The following is a 20,472-nucleotide window of genomic DNA, read 5'->3' on the forward strand; positions in this document are numbered from 1 at the left end:
CCACAGGCACCGCAATGAAAGTAAAAAAAAGAAACAGCTCATCTTGTTCATTTTCATTGTGGTTCCCTTAACTCTTAATATAAGATCACGCAGCGGCTGCAGGCATATCCCAATCGCGACTTTGCCTTACTCGACCTACTATTCCGAAGCCAATTAGTCGGTTAGCCAATTAGTGTACTGTGAAAACTTGTTCCGTGTTGTAGTAACGAGGGTAGCCTGGTTAGATAGTTGGTATTTCGACATTCTTGACGCACAGCGCGCTTGAATCAGGACACGGGAGAAAGAGAGACGCGGATGCAGCGTTTCACCCATCGTGCCTGCGTGTCTGCAATTTGTCCCCGTATCCTGATTCAAGCGCGCTGTGCGTCAAGAATTTATAGTATTGTCAGTTCTTCTTTATTCGTATATTTTTAAACTTTTTCAAGTCGCCCGTAATTTTCGCAAATGATCAGTTATATATATGCGCGCATAACTATATTCAACGCTGGCGTTGCATTTGGCTCGCTCTGTTCTCCCTTCTTCATAAAGGTATAATTCATTCGGCTTAAACTCTGAATTTTTCGCGCATCTCAGTTGTCGTACTTTTACATAACAATTGTGTTTGGTTTAGTTTCAGCGTCAATGCGTGTCGCTCGGGATGAGGGGTTAGACCTCGTACTGTCTTACTTCGTGTCGCCCGCCCATTTGGGCCTTAAATGTTTCCTAAACAAATAAAAAAAAATTGGCCCTCTTTTATATATCCAGGTCTGTAGTGCTACCTGGTCCGATAGAAATGACATCATCGGATGTTAGGGTAAATTAGGCAGCTGAATCCATACTAGGGAGGCGCCCTGACACACAAACAGCTCTCCTTGCCCCAGAGAAGGGTCCAGCCGCCATGGCCGAAACCTCTCAATCAATGGCAAATGCCTTCGTCCTACATATACATAAAACTTCGTTTCGCCTCCACCTGCTGGTGAGGGTTTACAACTAGCAGCGCAAGGGAAAAGAAGCAAACCACTTTTTTGGTCTTAGGAGGCCAGGCCATTCTGGAAGAGTGAAGCTTGTCCCTTTTACATTTCTTATTTTGCGCCCGAGCCATGTGACCGGAAGGCATCCACTGCGATCCTGTATCTTTCGGCTAGCCGCAGCGTGCGCGCGATGATGATGGATTCTGATGGATCGCTGACGATCGGGGATCACGAAGGCGACCTCGTTCATGGTTCGCCCTTCGCGACTTATTTCCCTCTCGTTTTTATTTCTTTTTTTTCCCTCTCTTAGTCGGTCGTTAATTCCATTCTCGCCTGTCCGTCTCGCGAGCATATGCGAAGCGGCGCTCTTGCTTTTCAGGCTTCGTGTACCGCGTATTCGCAACATTCGGAATCAGTGTAGGCTCCCCTGATCAGTACGCGCGAGTTTACCGCTAAACGGAAGAATAGGTGGCGAAGAGGCGCGCACTACTTTTGGGGGGCCGCTGGAGGTCGTGGGAAATTTCTGAGAATTGGCTTTCGAGAACGTGAGTCGTGGAGCATGCGAATGTATCAGCGTAGGGCGGAATATATTTCATTTCGGTTTGTATTTACCCTCTTCCCAAACGATATGTAGCATGTTTTCTGTCCTACCGTAGAGGAACCACGATACTCGGTGCTAATGCGTTATTTCTATTACGTGCGTGTAGATTACAGTCTGCAAGTAAGGGGCGGTAAAAATATTGATTCATTTAAGGGTTTTCTCTGAAAATATTTACATCCGGTATACACAAACGCGAATATGCGGAAGGTCTTCCATATTTGCAATGGCCAACGCTGAAGCTCATGGGTAATGGAACCTTTTCTTCTTTTTTGTTGAACACGAACTGGTGGTGCAATCAAACGTAAGTAGCATTTTGGGAAAGCGCACTTTGGGAAGCGCACTTCAAGTAATTAAGCAACTTCCTAGATCATTCTACAACACATTGAATCCAATAGGTTCATGAAGTCGCTAGTGGCATCGATGCGACTCCCAGGTATGCGTAGCATCTTGTCATCTTCCATCTTCGACATAATCTATGTACTACGTATACAGCATTGCTTTAATCATGGTTAGGTGCGCAGTACGGACTGGCATTAACGGTATAGTAAGACCAGCGTGTGTATACGGTGACGTATCACACGTGCACACGATCAGGCTGAGGTGCACCAGCGAAGACTAAGCACACTGCAGCATAAAAAGGAGCGACTGCGATATTGCGCAGGTCATCATCTTAAGGTGAGTGGCTTCTCCGTTGCTCTTTAAATTCAAGGAATGGACAAAGTGGCAGCGGGAAATATAAAAAGAAAGCCTCGTCTAGCACATATGGTGGGCACTATGGCGGCCGTGAAGTTGGGGATCACGTGTTTGCTAACGTGTGAACGTAGACGATAGAAGCAAGCAAGTCGTGTTTTTCCACGACGACAGCATGCGGCGTAGGACAGCAGCCAACGCGCAGTGCTGTAAAACGGTGAGCGCTCCAAGATAAGGTCGAAACGCGAAAACTGCCTTGTTTATGCAGGTCGGCGTTTGCAATAACTTTAGACAGCATAAATTATTCCAACCCGCCCTGTAAACGTTGGCAGCGTGTCAGCTTATATCCGTACGTACATTCGCCGTTTCGCAAACGAGCCATATAGCATGCACCCGGGGACTGTAATTAGCTAGGCAGCAGCGAGGCGGCAATAATAAAAAAAGCGCTGAATTCCTCACGCGCGAGGCATTGTAATTTGTGTCCGGCCCCGTTAATAACAAGGCGTTCATCGCTGCTGCCCCGGGAACGCCGCCAACTTAAGGCGCACCGAGTGTGCCGTCGATAGCGCACGGCCTCCTCCGTGGCCTCCTCTCTTTGTCTGCCACCTCATTTCGCAAGGCTTCGCAGCCAAGCAAGGCACGTGTTGTCGTCTTCCAGGTGTGATGATCGCAGCATGCCTTGCCCGGCATTTGAACCGAGCGGGCGCATGCGCTGCCGGGATCAACGGATCGCGAACGGGAAATTTGCAGAGGGGACGTGTGTTGCGAGTAAAGCTAGCAAGCGCCGGCAGCAGCATGTATGTTGTTAAAGAAGCTCGGCCAAAATTCCTTTATGAGCACCCTGCATTTAAAAATTAATAGATGATTCATTGGTGGATATTTAAGAACGAGTGAGCGCCTGTTCTGTCTCTCTGGTGAACACAAGGCTGAGGAGCCCTACGCGCACTCCTCGTTCCTGCTTTAACAGCTCGCAACACGGCGTTTCTCGCACGCCTTTCCCACACTGCGCCTGCGGTGCTTACATTGTAACTGCCTCAGTGTTCTCGCGTTTGCTCGCCTTAGCGACGGCAGGCATTGGCTGCCCCTCGCTCCTTCTGTAGTCCAATGACATCGGCCTTTCGTCGCTGTCATTCCCATTCCATCCTGCTTTGCCGCCTCTCAGCCCTGCACTCGCGTCACACTCCATTTTGTAACGCGTACAAGCGATGAAGGGCGCTTTTGCTTTTTGGCTCCATCATAAAAGCGGCCGCCGCGGCCGGGAATTGAACCCGCGTCCTTGGGCTCAGCAGCAGAACGCCTTAGCTGCTGAGCCACCGCGGCGGGTCGATGTCAATCCCATTGTGCCACACACACCGGCACACGTTAATCATATTCAAGGTGTTGGGGGTGATCTTTGCGCTGCTGCCACAGAGGCTGCCGTCGCTAGGCCGCAGATAAGTACACAACAACATAAAATAAGGAAAAACTCACGAATTAGCTGATAATTGCCCAAAATAATGAAAACTCAATCCAGTGTTTCTTTATGGCCATATCAGGGGCTAAGGCGCCCTCTTTAGACTACTTTCAGTATCAACGCCAGGTTGATACTGAAAGTAGTCGAGATAGGGCGCCACAGCCCTCTTAATTTTTTTATTTAGTTTGTATTTTTTTTTTGGCGAGGTGATTGTACAGTGGCATTGCTACTAAGGCCGCTGTGCAACGCCACCCCGTTACAAAGGGGAAGCCGCTAATCATCATCATCATCGAATCTCTGCACCGCACTTCACAGCTTTTACGTTGACTGGAGAAGCTTTAGCGATTTAAAGCCATCCCGCGCACAGCCTGTACTGCATCCGCGCACATTATGTCCGCATCTCGAAATAGCGCACCTGTCTCGGCGAAAGCTCGCTGCTCCGAAAGGAGAAGGCGAGCGAAGTACGGGTCACGATTCCAACTTGTACAGTGTACAGTGAACCGTCGTTGTAACGAAATCGCTTTACTTGAAAGTTCGTTTTGTTCGAACTGTAAGATGGCCCCTACTGCAGCGTATATCATAACCGCTTTTAACGAAGTTTCGCTTATAACGAAGCTAGTTTACTGTACCGAGGGTTTCATTACAGCGGTGATTTGCTGCAGTTACAGCGGACGTCCACTGGACGAGGTACATCGGCAAGACAGCCGACTGACTGACGAGGGCCGGTGGGCGTTGACTCAGCATGGCGAGCACGCGTGTACGTGTGTGTGCGTGCGTGTGTATGAAACAGAAAGCGTCCGGCGCCGATCTACTGAGCCTGGTTATCTCCCTTCACCGGCGTGTCCATGCATATGCATCGTGCACGCACTCCGCGTGCGGTTTGGGGTAAATAGGCGTCGTCGCCACTTAGCGCGGCCAGAGGAGCTGCATGCGGATCTGCACGCCTCAGTTACGCCTGGCCTGTTGTGCCAGGCACATACACTCGTGGTCTCCGGGCGTTGTTCCCGCACATCACCCTACAAGTAAACCTGTCTCGCGGTCCTGTGTCATCTCATTCCGACTTGGGACAAACTACGCTGTCGTTCGAGTGGCTGACGTCAAGTGACGTCACTGAAGCACAGTGGTAGTAGCCAATCACGTCGGGATAAAAGCGGAGGTGAGGTTAGGCATGTGCCGGGTCTTGCTGCCTCTGAGCGGACGCCCTCAGCGGAGTCGGCTTACCTGTACTCTTCCACGCCCGTGTAACCTTCTCCTGCAGGGAGCAGCGAGGTATCGAGAGCGACGGTGATCCCGGGAGCAGCCAATTATTTTCGCTAGACTCTGCAGATAGAATAATTACTGGGAAATGGCTGCCGCTTCGTTCACTGACTGGTGATTTTCGACGTTATACATCGAGCGCGTGCGAGCGGTCGCCACCACCCTTCGAAGCCGCCCTTGCGCGAATGCGCGCCGATCGGTGATAAATATTCGCGCGTGCATGTATGCTGTATACGCGCACGCTGTTTAGACAGTGCGTTTGCATCGCCCGCTGTGCACATGCAAGCTTCTGTTTTACATTGCCCTCACTTTGCGGACTGTGCGCACTATTAGGCAGTGCCCCGTGTTGATCGCCGGTGTTCTTATTGAGGCAAAAGACTCAGTAAGGGCCCTATTGTGCGGAAAACCGGTGTTGGTCTTGTTGTCCGGTGCAGGAAACTGCCGCCGCTCTAAGGAGTAAACGAAAATCCCGGGCCATCTGCCCTAACGTGAAACCTGGTGAGGGACGAAGCATGCAGTGCATAACTTGGTGCCTTGGAGTTTCTGCCAACAAAGATGCAACCGTTGCCGGCTAGAGTTATACAGCTTTGCTGAAAAAGTATCTTGTCTTTGAAGCCCGAAGTTCTCTAGCGCGAGGCGTAAACGAGTATCCCGGTGTTTTTTAGTACACGTTACGAAGCGCTCTAGCGCGAGGCGTAAACGAGTTTCCCGGTATTTTAGTCCCGTGACTACATAAGATGATGACGACGACGACGACAGGAGGCGCCAACAGCCCCAGCTCCTAAGGGGTTTCGCCCCTAAAAATACACATTTGAAATCTTACGAGAATTGAGCCCGGGTTTTCAGAGTAGGAGCCGAGAGCATTACCAGCGTTCTACCTCAGCTAGTTTCCTACGGAGGAACAAGGGTTAGCGTGCGGCGCTGACGTCTTTGCGCGTGACGGGTAATGTGACGGCACGGGAGTACAACAGGTGCCCCCCAGGCACGGAGAACTCCGATTCCGGGAAGCTGTGGCGTGAAGTTCACTAGACTGCCTGTTGAAGTGATTAGCGCCAAAAGACTAAGAAAAGAAAGCGGAGAAAGAGGAAACGCATAAAGCCTTCAAAGCACGTAAACCGACTTAAGTGCCCTGATGATTTTTTTTCTGCTAGTCACGATGGGGTCGTGGTTCACGGAAGCGTACGGAGAAATTTGCTAATGTAATTCCTTGCTATATATGGGCTCTCGAGGCTGTCTGGTCGCGAATTGCTGGCGCTCTCTAAAATTGACCCCTACGTTTCCAGCGTGCCTGTGTTTAACTGGAGAGAGAGAACTATTGCGAGGACGAATTTGGTGAAATCATGAAGCAGCATTTCGTCGTTAGAAGCGTATATATACGCTGCTCTGTTCATTTCAATAAGAGCCGAGTTAAAAATTCTAGAACACTGTGCCAAAGCCTACCAAGCTATCGCGTATGCGTGGCTTCAAAGGATCACGTTCAGGGCTGCCATGTGTACTTAACATGAATGCATGATGATCGCACAATCAGTTTTTAGAGCGAAGCTCTTAAACGCCCGCTGCTGCGCTTTCGCGTCGCCGTCGGGCTTGTTGTAACCGAGAAAAAGCGGAGGACGCCGAACAAGAGGACACCGAGGATAGAGCGAGCAGGAAAGCGAAGGAGGAGAGAATGGCGAAAATGTGAGGGGGAGGGCGGTATGCCGAGTCCGCGCGAGACATGCTCCGCGACAGTCGCGCTACGAGATAACGCCAGCGTAGCGAGCGACGTCGTGCGTTCGCCGATGACGCGATCACTTCCTGAGACGAAAAAAGTGTTTCGTCTGCCGCTGCTGCTGCGAGCTACCCGAGCAGAGGCTCAGCGTCCCCGACGCCACAATCCAGAGAGGTGCGCGCCGCCGGATCAGCAGTTATGCGCCGTCGCCGAGGAGACTCTGCAGTTCGCGCGGCGCTCCAATTTCGCATTAGGAAGTTTCGTAATCGTCAGCCGATTTTTTTATATATTTGCCTATTTTCTTTAGTGATGCTGTCGCCAAAGTTGATTGATGTGTGTAATAACGATGATAGAAACGTATGATAGCCACTTACAATTACATTTTGTGTATACGAGCGAATCCTTAAATAGCGATGTTTGGAGAGGCTTACCGGTGAAGAAAAAAGAAAACGAACGCACGTGTCTAATCTCTACGTAATTGCGCAGAAGGGGATAAGTGGATGAGCTAGACGTGTACAGCAGAAAAATAAAAGTCCCAACTCTAGAAAGCAAATCGCTGTTCCCGTTACCGCTAAAGAAGGCTGATGTGATTGCGAAAAAAAACGGGAGTCAATAGTCTAACAGCGCCATCAGACATATTATCGCTTCTAGGTTATGTTAATATAATGCCATATGTCGGGAATAATGTCGCGGTGTGTATCTGTTTTTACCCAAGTAAGAGATGAAGGCTGGGAGAGCATTCAGATGCGTTGGACTCACTGGAGCCGTAAGTCTTGGCAAGATCATCAGGGGTTTTGTAATTTCGAAATTCTCCAATCCCAGTTCATCCCTGTGATGTTCAGCTTTGCTTTGCTTTTTTCTTTATCCATTTCTGTCCCCGAACGCGCGACGATTGCTCATTCGGCGCTTCTCGAATACGCCCCGCAGTAACAAGTCTGGTTTCGCCGCCTATAATCGTGCGCCCTGTATTACTAACACGTCTAGTTTCTCCGCCTGCAATCGAGGCGGCACGAAGGAAGTGACACGTGGATAACCTGCCGTCATTCCCTCCGCACGAGCGTTTTCTTCTTTTTTTGTGTGTGTGTGTGCGCGCCTCTAAGTCCACGTTTCGGCCGTTTACCCGCATCGGCGGCAGCGGAATGTTCGCGCGTCTTTAATTGGCGGGTTGGCCCATTGGAAACCCACCCCGGCAGCTGCTGCTGCTGCATGCCGCCAGTGAGCCGAAACTATCTCTCTGTTAAAAGCCTCGCAACCGCCTCCGGCACAGAGCACAGTTCTCTCGAACCTCCCATCCGAAGTATGAGAAACGCAGACGATGGCGATGACCACTAACGCTCTTCTTTTATCCCCCCCCTCCCTTTTTTTTTTTCTCTCAACATCCCCTAAACACGGCCAATGCGCGCGCGGCTCAACGCGTAAACGCCCGAAACCGACGGCCTAACGAATGAAAGCCAAATTATCGCACATTTTCCCTCGCTTGTGTCATTCCTTCTGCCAGGCCGCTTTCTTTTTAAGAACCCCGTTTTCTTTTTTTTTCCCTTTCCCTCTCTCACCCCCAGGAGCATCGGTCGACATGGCATTATACTTCTCTTTCGTTTCGGCGTTTAGTGAGCGCCCGAGTATATTTGGCGTCTCTTTGAGAGAATATTCCCCCCTCGGTACGTCGGAAAATGACACATAATTGGTCGCCGCTGCAACGGGGCTCGCTCCTCCAGAGCCTGGTCTCGTCTCTGCGCGGCCTCTCGGCGCAAGTGAGCAGAGTTCAGACAGAAACCATCCCGAAAGGAGAAGAAAAATACCGACGGGCGAAGTGCGCACTGCGGGGAGACCAACGGGGCAAGGAGGAGGGCGCCGAAATAAGGAAAGAACGCGCTTTAATGCCACTGAGCTGGCGCCTAAATTGCTCGAGGTCAGGGAAAGAACGACTCTCTGTAGGAACTCAGTGGAGTGGCAGTCCAAAAAATAAAAGGACTGCTCACAGCGGAGCACCGTTTTACTTTTCGCCCTGGCATCGCTGGCTTTGTTTCTGTGGCTGTAATAAAAGCGCCCCGCAGGTTTCCACAGAGTTTGTGTGTGTGTACGCGCACTTAAGGTGTGCTCTGGGGGGTCGCCCGGTCCCGCTTTTTTTTTTATTTTACCTCTAGCTCGGGTACATACCGCTGTGTCTGGTTGTGTGTAGCTCGCCATGCCCTGCGCGTGTACTTGTTTTGAGACAGGACCGAAATGCGCCGTCCTCACGCGAACTGGTGCTGAAGTCAGCGCCGCCGCGATGGCCTTCTGTGAGACCCTTCTAATGGAAATCATCCCCGGGGACAGGGCAGCGTCATGCGTGTGACGATTTGGGAAACGCATACCTCGCGGCTGTCTCGCAAGCGGCGCTTTCCCAAACTGAGTGCTGCGTGCACGTTTCGAAAACCCCGCGCAAAGTGTGGTAGTGGAAAGGTGCGGGCTTTTTTATTATTATTATTCTTATTATTATTAGGCGGCATTGTGCGTTCTGGCAGCGAGCCCCTGGGTGGCGGCTTCTCCTTCTCGCTTGAGGGCACGATGGGTTAGCGCGCTGTAGTTTGCGCGGCGCGCTTTTGCGTTTCATCGTAGCCATTGCGCTGGTTACGTGGCTTCTTAGCGAGTACCCTCCGACCACCTTTGCGTTGGATCGTGCAACAGAGATGTTCCTGACGTTACATTCCGTTTATTCGCGTCTCGTACTTGCTTCCTTTTCTATTCTGTTGGAAATTCACTCAAGCAAATTCGATTTATCGGATTTTTTTGCTCTACCTTGGCATCACGCCTGAGTCCTATTTAACGTCGCAATTCTGTACGTAACAACAGGTTGGAAGTTATGGCAGCTGGGTTTTTATTTTAAGTCTCCGCGCCTGCCCCCGGAATCGACCACGAAGATCGGCGCCGTGCAAACATCCACCGCCCGTTGATTTCCTCGCTTCATGCGAACACGTCGACCGCGCAAACATTTCCTTTCCCGGTGGCTTCGGTTTGACCGCTTGTGGTTCGTCCTTGTCTATAATACAGCGCATTTGCGCGAGCTCGGCGCGACGCGCCCTATCTCTGACATATTCTCCAAACTTGGACCCTACGAGTAGCTTGGAATGACCGCTTCCCGTGTCAGCGTCTGTCATTGCAGCTGCGCAAACACCGGCCATTTTCTTGGCATCGGCCAATCTTCTCGTCCCTTCCTCCTCCTCCTCTCCTCCTCTTCCCCGGCCGCAGCTTCTTCCCGTCACATCTCTGTTGCAATTGTCGTTTGCATCTCCGACCGTATTGCCTAACCCCGCTCCGCTTGTTTGTTTATTTTCTTCCGCGAACCACCTGCCATCGACCCTCGCGTGCGCGAGACGAACAAAGTTGCGTACAAGGGAAACAAACCAGAAATTGAGGCGCTCCAGCAGCTGACGCGAGGATCAACTAGGAAGAGGAAAGAGAAGGACAGCGCAATGAGGACGAAATAGCAGGGGGAGGAGGAGAGGGATGAGGAGGCGAGTTTCAACCTCTCGCGGAGCGCGGGAGCAGCAGGAGCGTAAAGAAGGTTATTTTCCGAGCATAACCGCGGGAGCGACCACGAAAGCGCGCCCCAGCGCCGCTTCCGAAATCGCTGCGGATTCTTCTCAGGTGCCCTTCTCGTCGTGTGTACGCGCTCCCCTGACCTCCCCCTCCTCCTTCGCCCCGTTGGCGACGACTCGGGAGCGAGTAAGATGCACCTGTGCCGTAATGAGGCCGCGAGCTGCGCGAAGTGGTCGCCGCAACAAAACAGGGAGAAAAAGACTCCGCTCCGCCGAAAGCTGGCGGAAGAGGCAGCAAAGTGTCGTGAGAAAGAAAGCGATTAAAGAACGAGAAGTCGGCGGGGCTGATAGCGGCGGCTCTCTCTCCCTCTTTCTTTCCCTGTCTTTCGTTTTGTTTTCTTCCCCGTTCGCTGATATTCGTTCTCTTCTCCGAAGTTTTGCGTGGGCTTTGTACGTTTTTAAGTGTTTCTACTTGCGGGGAATCATAATAGGACTTCCGAAACGCCGTCGAAATTGCGAATAAAAGAAAAAAAAAAAAGTCGTCCGGGATTATCGTCGCTTTTTTTACGCTTTTCTCTCGCCTCCCGACATGACAGAGCGCTTCCAGTGGCCGCTTTGATACACGTAGCGGCGCGGCGTTAGAGCGAGGCAGCACACACTGAACGACGACGGAAACGAGGCGGCCCGAGGTATGCGGCAGAGTCAAAAGTGGAAGAGAGGAGAGGAGAAGAAGGGGGGGAGATGGAAGTATCAGTAGCTTGGGAAGGGAGGCTGCAAAATGTCCGCGCGGGTGAGGCGGGAAAGAAAAAAAGGTGAGGAAGCGGGGACTTTTGAAAAGGCGTAATTTGGATGGTTTGGATAAGAGAGCCTGACGACGGCGTAGTTGCGGCATTACCGCGGAACCGGAGAGGTAGCGGGGGAAGAAATAAAAGGTCAGAAAAAAGTGCTCACGCCATTTTTTTGTTGTTGTTGTTCTTGTTTTTCGTCCCTCGTCCTTTTTTCATTCGCTCTCTGTGTTCTCCGAGAACTTAGGCGAGTCGCCTCGGGGTAAAGGGTCAGACGGTCGTGGATGGCGAAGAACCCTGCTCTCTTTCTCTTCTTTTCTTCTCGTCTGGCGTCGACGGTGGAAACCATGCCGCTCCTTTTACACGTCGCCGCGACACTTCTCGTTCTCTCTCTTTTCTCTCGTTTCCGTTTTTTTTTCTTTGTCTCACAACTGGCCTGTGTTTTTGGCGGCGGCGTATAATGCGCGTCTTTATGCGGCCCCGTGTTCTTTTACCTGTTTCGCCCGTGCGCGTCTCTCCATTGTGGCGTGGTCCTTGCGCGCGGGGCCACAGACGGCTTGGTTCAGCGCGCGGTCGTTGACAGCGGCGACCCTTGACTCCGCAGCTGCGGCGACGCCGACACTTCTTTTGTTTTCCCCGAAATTAGATTCAAAAAAGAAAACGCGCGAGAATTCTACAGCCGTGCCTGTTTCTAGGTTTCATTTATATTTTTTTTTTACATCTGGAGCTCCTTATAGCTGCAAAGTTCTATTCATTTACTTTTTTTTTTTTCAAGCATTTTCTTAATACGCACTGCCGATGCCACCTCCAGCAAGCTCACTCTGATTAAGCCTAAATCTGGAGCTATCTTTTACGGATATCTTCTGTTATCTTGCTTGTTCGCTCAGAGGCGTCGACAAATCAAAGGAGCTTTAAGTTTCGTTGCATGCTATTTGTGCCAATGGATATTTATATTAACGATTTATTTACCCGTAAGGCTATAAGACACGAAACTTTGGTCGAGGGAGCGGCCTTCGTGTCCGGTGTCAGCGTTCGAAAAGAGTCGCTTCGCCTGGGCAACCACTCTTATCCCCTCACAGAGAAAATGAGTGAGATAGGGAGATGGAGAGGGAGGAGCAGTGTGAGAGCAGGATCTGCTTGGGAGGAGCTCCTCTCAAACAGATCCTGCTCGCACACTCTGCTTCTTTAAAAAACGTACCAAGGAAGACAACGGTTTCCTTGATACAGGCAAATTACTCTTGTCGAAACGTTGGCACCGGACTGATGCTGCTTCATTGTTCAAAGTTTTGTCCCTTGTTTGTCCACAATCTTTGATTGATTGTGACGTAACGCGCCGAAGCTGCATCTGGACTTAGAGGCGTGCCGTAGTGGAGGGCTCCGGATTAATTTCGACCTCCTGGGGATCTTTACCGCGCGCTGAAATCTCGACGGACACAGGCATTTGCGGTTTTCGCTTCAATCGTGAAAGCGTCCACCATCTTCCAAAGTTTAATTGTTTTCTCTATGTGTGTGTATATAAATATATATATATATATATATATATATATATATATATATATATATATATATATATATATATATATATATATAGTAGTACCAAAGAAGGTGGACAGGAAAAACGACGTGGCCTTCGTCTCATGACACAGACACGAACGTTGCCTTTGCCCGTCTTTCGTTTGCTATAGCCTACAACAAAGATATCAACGAAGCCCTGCGCACAAAATTCTCTCTCCCTCTCTCTCTTCTTACTGCTGCAACTCTAAAATGGCGCCCTGCAAGGACGGCTGTGCAGGCTCACCGGTCACCTTGCACGCGTCTTTTTTCTCTCTCTCTCCGTCTTCGCTGCCAAGGTCCAAATAGATGTGTATAAATTATGAGCACTGTGCAGGCTAGCGGCGAGTTTAAATTGCGCGTATTCGGAGCGGCGGAATTTGAAAGCAGCCTCTTGATCAACATTTTCTGCCCGCTGCGAGCGGCAAGCAGCGCGTCGCGGACTGGGTGCTTTCACGCTGCGACGACCGAGCGGGCGAGGGGGCCATTGATCGACGATGTGGTGCGACGAGATCATTTCGCAGTGTCATCGCATTCGCTCGGACACGGCCACAACTTAATCATCGGCCGAGTTCCGTTGGAGCCTGCTTGGGGAACTCTCTCTCCCTCTCTCTCTCCCCCCTCCTCTCTCTCTATCTCCGCCTTTACCGTAGGTCACGCTCACACTGCTCTCCAAAAGTTGGCACTGTGGAGTTGTGACCTTTTTCAAGCTTAGAACATACAACTTCTTTACCTTTCTTTTTGTTCGATCAACTGGACCACCTTATCGTCGAAAAGCGCGTGGATTTGAATCCACAACTAAAAATGTACAGGGGCTTCAACCTCGCGCCAGTATTCCGACATTGGTCCTTTTGTCGGCTGCTTCTCTGAGGATGACGGCCACACGATGAAGGCAAATTTCGGGTATCAGCTCGTTGCTTTGCTTTGAGGCGTTGTGTTCGGCTTCGAGCCTTTCTTTTTTCGTTATTTAGGTTATATTGAACTTGTTTGTTTTCCCTAAGAATTAACGCAATAGATTCCGCTCATACGCAGCAATACTACTGCGCCGTTCAGTGCGAACGTTGTAGCCGATGAAATAAAGAGAACGGCACTTGCTTCCGACAGATATACCGTTAATCAAGATAATTTGCGAATTCGTTTGCCACTCTGGATTCTGTGTGTAAGCTTGTATGCTGCTCGTCGTAAGGCGAGTTCTAGTGTTCGTAAAGCCATCGGGGTACCAGTGAAAAGGCGACGGAAGAACAATTTCTTGAAAGTTAATGTGTGATTCACGGTTGTGCATCTATATATATACGTTGCTATATCTATACGTTGCAGCCTTCGGGGGAGAGGGGCTCGTCACCTTTCACGCACACTCTCGTTGTCTGCACTTCCCGTGCCTTCATCCCTGCCTCTTTCTTTTGGCTATTTTTCTCTCTAGACCTGTCGTGCCCCCCTCCTTCAATAGGGTATAACGGTCTCCGTGGTTAGTCAAGCTCGCCGCACCGATAACGAGGACAGTTTCGTGCCACGTGACCGCGAGTTACTTGTATCTAGGCGGGTAAATCGAAATGTTTGCTGCACTGTGCTTTCCAAGCGTCGGACAGTATTTTTTTTTTTGTTCTGCAAACTAGGACAAGCCAAGGGTATAACATGGTCACGCGCAGCTCCCAGGAAGTCGGTATTTCTGAAAGGCATCTCCCTTGAAGGCGAGAGTTCTCACCGGAGAAACGGTGCCGGAACGAACGCAGATAAAAGAACCATGTGGGCCGACAATTAACGCCGCGTTGCTTAAAGCTCTTGGCAATGAGAGCGTACCGGAACAAAGACTGTTCCTCTTGTCGTCACTTCATTCATCAAGCCTCTCACAATGCAGAAGGGTGAACGCCGCTGCCGCGAGCACGATCGCCGCAAGGTTACAAACCTCGAGTGTATGCGTTAGCACCCACCGCGGATAAGGGAACGCACGCGTTGAGGTGAAACCTCGTGAGCGCAACTCTAGCAAATTGGTTTTTAATCTTGGAAGGATCGAACAGCGTCGTCGTTAGCTCGGCGAGCTCGCGCGGGCAAGCACAAAAGGCTGGACTGATTTGGGTCTTGGGCTCTTTAGCGGCTAATAAACAACTCCGCGGTGTCTATGAGCCTGTCTAAGCGCGCTGAGAAGAGCATAACATGCTCCTGCGTTATGCGGAACCGTCCTCTTCGGCCATTTTGTTCCGTGATTTCGTGCCGATAGTCAGACGCTGCGCGTTTAGAGCTGCGCATGCGCGAACGGGTCCTGCATGAAGCGTATGTTCGGCATGGGCCTTGGAGACTGCCAAGCTAGGCAGCGTCTCCCGGAAGAGAGCTGCCACGTCGTCCACGCCACGCCATCTACGAGGTCTAAAAACGGGGACTTCAGTCTGCTTACGTCCTTTGAAGGCGACAGCCTCGCGGTACTTATCAAAGACTACTGGTGCGCCGGGTTTGCTCTCTCCCTCCGCTTTCATTCGCCTTTTGGGTAAGAATTACTTCGACAGACTGGTGAGTTCACGCCACAGCCACTCCAAAATCAGAGTTATCTAAGGCTAGCGTGAACCTGTTCTACTCACATGCCGTCGTGTTCACCTGTCGTGTCTTATATGACATTAGCGCCGCACGCATTGCGGCATCTCTTGTTCCGCTGCGGGAAACGCGCGGAGGTAGCGTGTAGTACACTCGGCTGCTCTAACCGTGGACACTCGGGTTAAGTGCCCATACGAACTCAAATTTGCTTTTTACTCTTACAACACCGTCCATTTCCTGTACCGCATAGCAACAACGCCTCTCGTTCGCGCATTGGGGCTCTTAAGGCTTGCGCTTCAAAAGCATGCACTTTAAACAGGCCCGACGCCTTGACCCAGCGGTAGCATTGTATAAGCGCGCATGGTTTTTGTCGCATATCTTACATGCTGCCTGTATACATACGAGAGTAAGGAATGCACATAGGGTAGATGATAAAGGGAACGTTGTGTGGCTCACACTTGCATTGAGGCCAGATTATTATTAGCGCATGCGGGGACCGGCCGTCTGAGGGTACGTTGCATATACAAAAATTGGAAGAAAAAAAAACACTTAAGCTGGTGCGCTCTCAAAAAGGAATATCGCTTCGTTGATCAGATCACCTGATTACGCCTCCTGATGAAAACGCGAAAATAATTTGTTGCGCCTGAGTTCTTTTCAAGCGCGGCGCGGAATATCTCACTTCTACGGGGACGGAAAGAGCCAGTTTCTTCGAAAGCGACCTAAGCCGTCCGCGGAAAAGGAGGGGGGTAAGGGGGATAGGCGAGATGCCGGACCGCGCGGCAGTTTGGCCATGAATGCGTTCGAATCCGTGCAGGATTAATAACACCGATACGCATTCGCAATGCAAACTTGCTCTACTTGCTAGTTTTACTGTTCAATTCGTGTTTGGGTTTCTCGCCTCTGACGACGACGAGTTAAGATCTTTTTGACCGGATTGCGACGAACCGGGCGACTGGTGAGATAGTTCCCGAATGAAAAAAAAAAAAAAAGGAAATACGCAGGGCTCTTACGAGAGCCAGAGAAAAACAACAAAAAGTGGGCCCTTGAACTCTAAAATGTAAAAAAGAAAAAAAAAAGCGTGAATGGTGATTACATGGAGGTACGCGTAAATGCAATATATCTTGCATCTGGTGAAAGACGGAGATGGAGAGATAAAAGAAAAAAGGGGGAATAAGCAAAATATGGCAAGTAACGAGTGAACGAAATTAAAATGGGTTAGGTGAAGCGCTGATTCCTACGCCAGGCGCTTGCTACACGACAACTAAGGTTTAAAGAAAGCGAGAAAATTCCAGCAGACATGAGCGTGATCACAAGCTCCACGCACGCCTTAGTTCTGCGTCGTGGTGCTGCAACATATTTACTGTCGGGTAGGCAAAAAGCGCAGGGGGAGGGGCGGAAGCAGATGGAGTCTAAGACCTTGTCTTGGGTTTTAGGCATTGAGCTGCGCATGGCAGCCTCATCGAATGCGAGATGGCCTGATTCTCCTGAATTCCAGAAACTTACTCGAAGAAGGACTTAAACATTCATCGGCAAAAAACTGACGGGGAAGATACATGCGCACGCACATAAAAACGTATTGACATATACATTCACCTCGTAAACGCTGAAAAAGGTCCCTTATTATGAGGGGGAGAGGAGAGAAGGGGGCCATTTAATTAATCCGCTGACTTCTTTTATATTTTTCTTTCGCCGACCTGCCAGTCGATTAAGGTCAGGGGAAGGAAGTGATTCGGCAAAGACTAGGTTTGGGGGAAAAAAATGGAGGCCTCCTTGTAGGCCTTTCCAGTGTAACCTGACCGCATACGCGGCTGGTTGTTTCCATGCTAATTATCTTTTTTTCTTTTCCTTTGCTCGTCCAGGAAGGTCGTGCTGACTATAGGGGGAGGAGGCGGTTTGCGCGGGTGACCTGCGCTGGGCATTCGCGTTTGCCCACTCTCTATTAGCTCCATGCGGGCAGCCGCGCCCGCGATGCATACGCCTGCAATCGGACAGTATAGTATATATGGGCGAGCGTTTTTTCCCTGATAATCTTCCTCCTAGGCGCTATCCTTATTTTAACAACGTGGTTTCTTCTTTTTTATTTGTTTCCGGGCGCTGGCCAGGTGTAGATATAAGTGCCGGCTGTTATGGATGGGCGCCGATTCCCCGCGATTCTCGATACCGCCGCTATTATTTTTAGAGCGGGCGCGTGAACTCGCATATGCATACGTCGGGCCGGGGAGCGGGAACTTGGGCTTCGAATGGTCCGGCGCCGCCGCGGACCATTCGAAGCGCAATACTTTATACTTTACTCGAAGCTATATACTTGTCTATTGAGTGCGAGCGCGTTGTGTCTTGGTACAAATGCGACGTACTATCGCGCTCACTATGACCTAACCGCTTATTAGTATTCGCCGCTTTCTACAACCTTTGTCTGGTACCCGGGGTTAAAGACCAAGTACGCCCTACAACGTCCTAATGGATCAAGCCTTATACTAACGTATATGCCCATAGTCATTGCTTTGACGATATCATCGTCTGAATACTACTGACCAGTGTAGGTCATAGCGAGCACGAGTGTACCAAACACACGCTTTCCCCAGGTCCTGTGTTTATAACTCTGTTGGTATTCGATATCCAGTTGCGATTCGAGAACTTGTCAGACCAGAATGGTCCCGTCTTACTTGCCTCATTGATAACTTGACCCGCCGCGGTGGCTCAGTGGCGAAGGCGTTGCGCTGCTGAGCACAAGGTCGCGGGTTCGATTCCCTGCCGCGGCAGCCACTTTTCTGATGAAGGCGAAAAGCAAAAACGCCCGTCTGTACGAGATTTCGGCGCACGTTAAAGATCCCCAGGTGGTCAAAATTAATCCGGAGCCCCCCACTACGGCGCGCCTCATCACCTGCGTTGCGTCGGCGCGTTAAACCCTACAATCAATCAATCATTGATAACTTGCAATCCAATTTCATACTTATATACGCTATTCATTTATTTCCTAACAGCGTTATCTGCTTTTAGCGTCGAGAGCCGCGGCAAACCGTGATAGGGGTCCGACGGCAATTCAGCGTTCGATCCAGGCCACGTGCGAAGAACACATATATGCTGCCATGCGCATGAGCATTGACTTTATTCATCTGCCGCGTGCCTTGATTTATTGATTGATTGCAGGGTTTAACGCGCCGACGCAACTCAGGCGATGAGGGGCGCCGTAGCGGGGGGCTCCGGATTAATTTTGATCACCTGGGGATCTTTAACGTGCGCCGAAATCTCGTACACAAGGGCATTTTTGCTTTTCGCCTTCATCAGAAAAGCGGCTGCCGCGGCCGCGAATCCAACCCGTGACCTCGGGATCAGCAGCACAACGCCTTGGCCACTGAACCACCGCGGCGGGTTGCCGCGTGTCTTGCTTCTACAGCTCCAGTTTACCGATTAAAACTAGATCATGTTTCGCGACCCGTGTTCGGGGATCTTTGGCGTACTGTAATGGAATGATTCCAGGCAGAGCTTACAAGGACTAAAGCGAGAGCGACTTGATGCAACAAATCTCTCGGAGAAACAGCTCGCTTAGCTGTATGCAGTACATGCAGAAATATTCATTCAACACATATAGTCACAGGTGTGATAGTACAGTCGCTTTCAAAGCCTCGCGTATCGATTCGCCCACCTTCTCCCGCGTACCTTTTAGTTTTGTTTCCAGCTTCGCTTGTCGGAGCGCAGTGCAGGTATACGGTTACAAGCGATCCGCAATCAATTTTCTCCGCGCAGATGTTGTCGCCTTTCCCCATCCTTGAAAACGCACGCATGTACGTGCGGCGGGGGAACACCGTTCGAGAACTAACCCTGGATGGAGAGCCTTGAGGGATGTCCGGCGTTATTTTCCCACAATGATTCGAAGCGTTATAGCGACGTCCGACGCACGCACTCAGCTACAAGAACATGTATACATAAGCGTGCACATACACAAGCGGCGATCAAGTATATGGGTTAAGCGCATGCATCTTTTTTTTTTCTTCCAGCCCGCTTACCCTCTCCCTCCTTCGCCCTTTCTCGGGCTATGGTCGCTCTCCATTGGCACGGTCATTAGGGACAAGCTTCTTAAAACCGCCTCTCCAGCGATTGTCCGCCACGGTGAAGGCGAACTACTCTCCGCATATATAAACCTCCTGTCCGCACACGCAGTCACGGCACTCGCACACCTATAGGCTTTTAAAAAACGGACAACGGCGAAGTTGAAAGCGATTTTAGCAGACTCGGCATTTCCTTTCCGTTTATATTTCCTTGTTTGTGTTCTTCTTAAATCCGCAGCGGTGGCTAGGACTAATCCTAAAGCACACTAACCAGCGCCGTCGCCGTTCTTTCCGCCACCGTTCGGCTTCTCATGTAATTGCAGCGACGCCGCATACATATTTCATGTGGAGGACGGCATCGGCGCGCACGGCCAAGCCCAACCGCCGTTATCAAGAATCGTATTAAATCCGCGCTCGAGGAAGAGCCTAAAATTGATGTCCCTCTTTCTTACTTTACTTCTTCCCTACTCTCTTTTTTTTTCTTTTAATTCTTGTTCCTCGATTTGTCTATGTTGCGTGCGCGCGCGCAGTGTGCAGACGTTGACGCATTCCTTGCATATTTTGTTAACTGCCGCTTTTGAAACACCTTTGTTCGTGCCCTTATCTCTCTCTCTCTCTCTCTCTCTCTCTCTCTCTCTCTCTCTCTCTCTCTCTCTCTCTCTCTCTCTCTCTCTCTCTCTCTCTCTCTCTCTCTCTCATGGTTCTCTCCGTTTGAACGATTTTAAGTTCTCCCATTTACCGGTATCCTTCGCGCTGCATGCCTTCGTCTTTCTTGGGGCGGTTATTGCTTTTTCGCTTTTCGTTCGTTAAAAACAGTCGTCGCGCTCGCATATACTTCAAGTGCTGAACTGATTTGAAACGAACTCCCACTTTTCCTCATCTTAAAGGTTTGTGGTTCTCGTTATATTCTCGTCCTTAAGAAACACTAGAAAGAAAAAAATTGTCCGAGGTGCCAGAACATTGATATACATATGTATACAAGGTACGTAAAGACAGACACACGAGGAAAACATTAGAAAAATAAAAGTTTACTGACGTTTCGCGAAGAAGACTTCCTTTATATAGACATGGTAATTTTCTTTGTAATAAACAATTTTTAGTGCACAGTCTTTACTCCAAGTGTGTGTTCCTTTCAGTCCGTTTTCGTGAAAATGTATATCTGATAGAAAACACAAGTCGGACGTAAACTGGAGTGATGGAAGCGTTGATGCTTTTCCTGTCTATTGTACATTCGCGGGTCTCCCCTCTCGGGTCCTTCCTCTCTGATATATATATATATATATATATATATATATATATATATATATATATATATATATATATATATATATATATATATTTCTCGGTATCTGTGCCCGCGCTGATCCACACTTGCGCACGCAATTGGCGC

The 20,472-nt window shown here is 50.0% G+C and overlaps 1 protein-coding gene across 3 annotated transcripts in view; it reads left to right on the forward strand.

Annotated features, from left to right (window-relative positions):
• LOC144145520 (uncharacterized) overlaps positions 1-20,472 on the forward strand; it is a gene marked incomplete in the record, with an annotated part of 396,732 nt that overhangs the window by 299,300 nt on the left and 76,960 nt on the right.

This window comes from Haemaphysalis longicornis, unplaced genomic scaffold (assembly GCF_048455015.1).
Source record: "Haemaphysalis longicornis isolate Haplotype H1 unplaced genomic scaffold, Haemaphysalis longicornis Haplotype H1 scaffold_7, whole genome shotgun sequence".
Lineage (NCBI taxonomy): Eukaryota > Metazoa > Arthropoda > Arachnida > Ixodida > Ixodidae > Haemaphysalis > Haemaphysalis longicornis.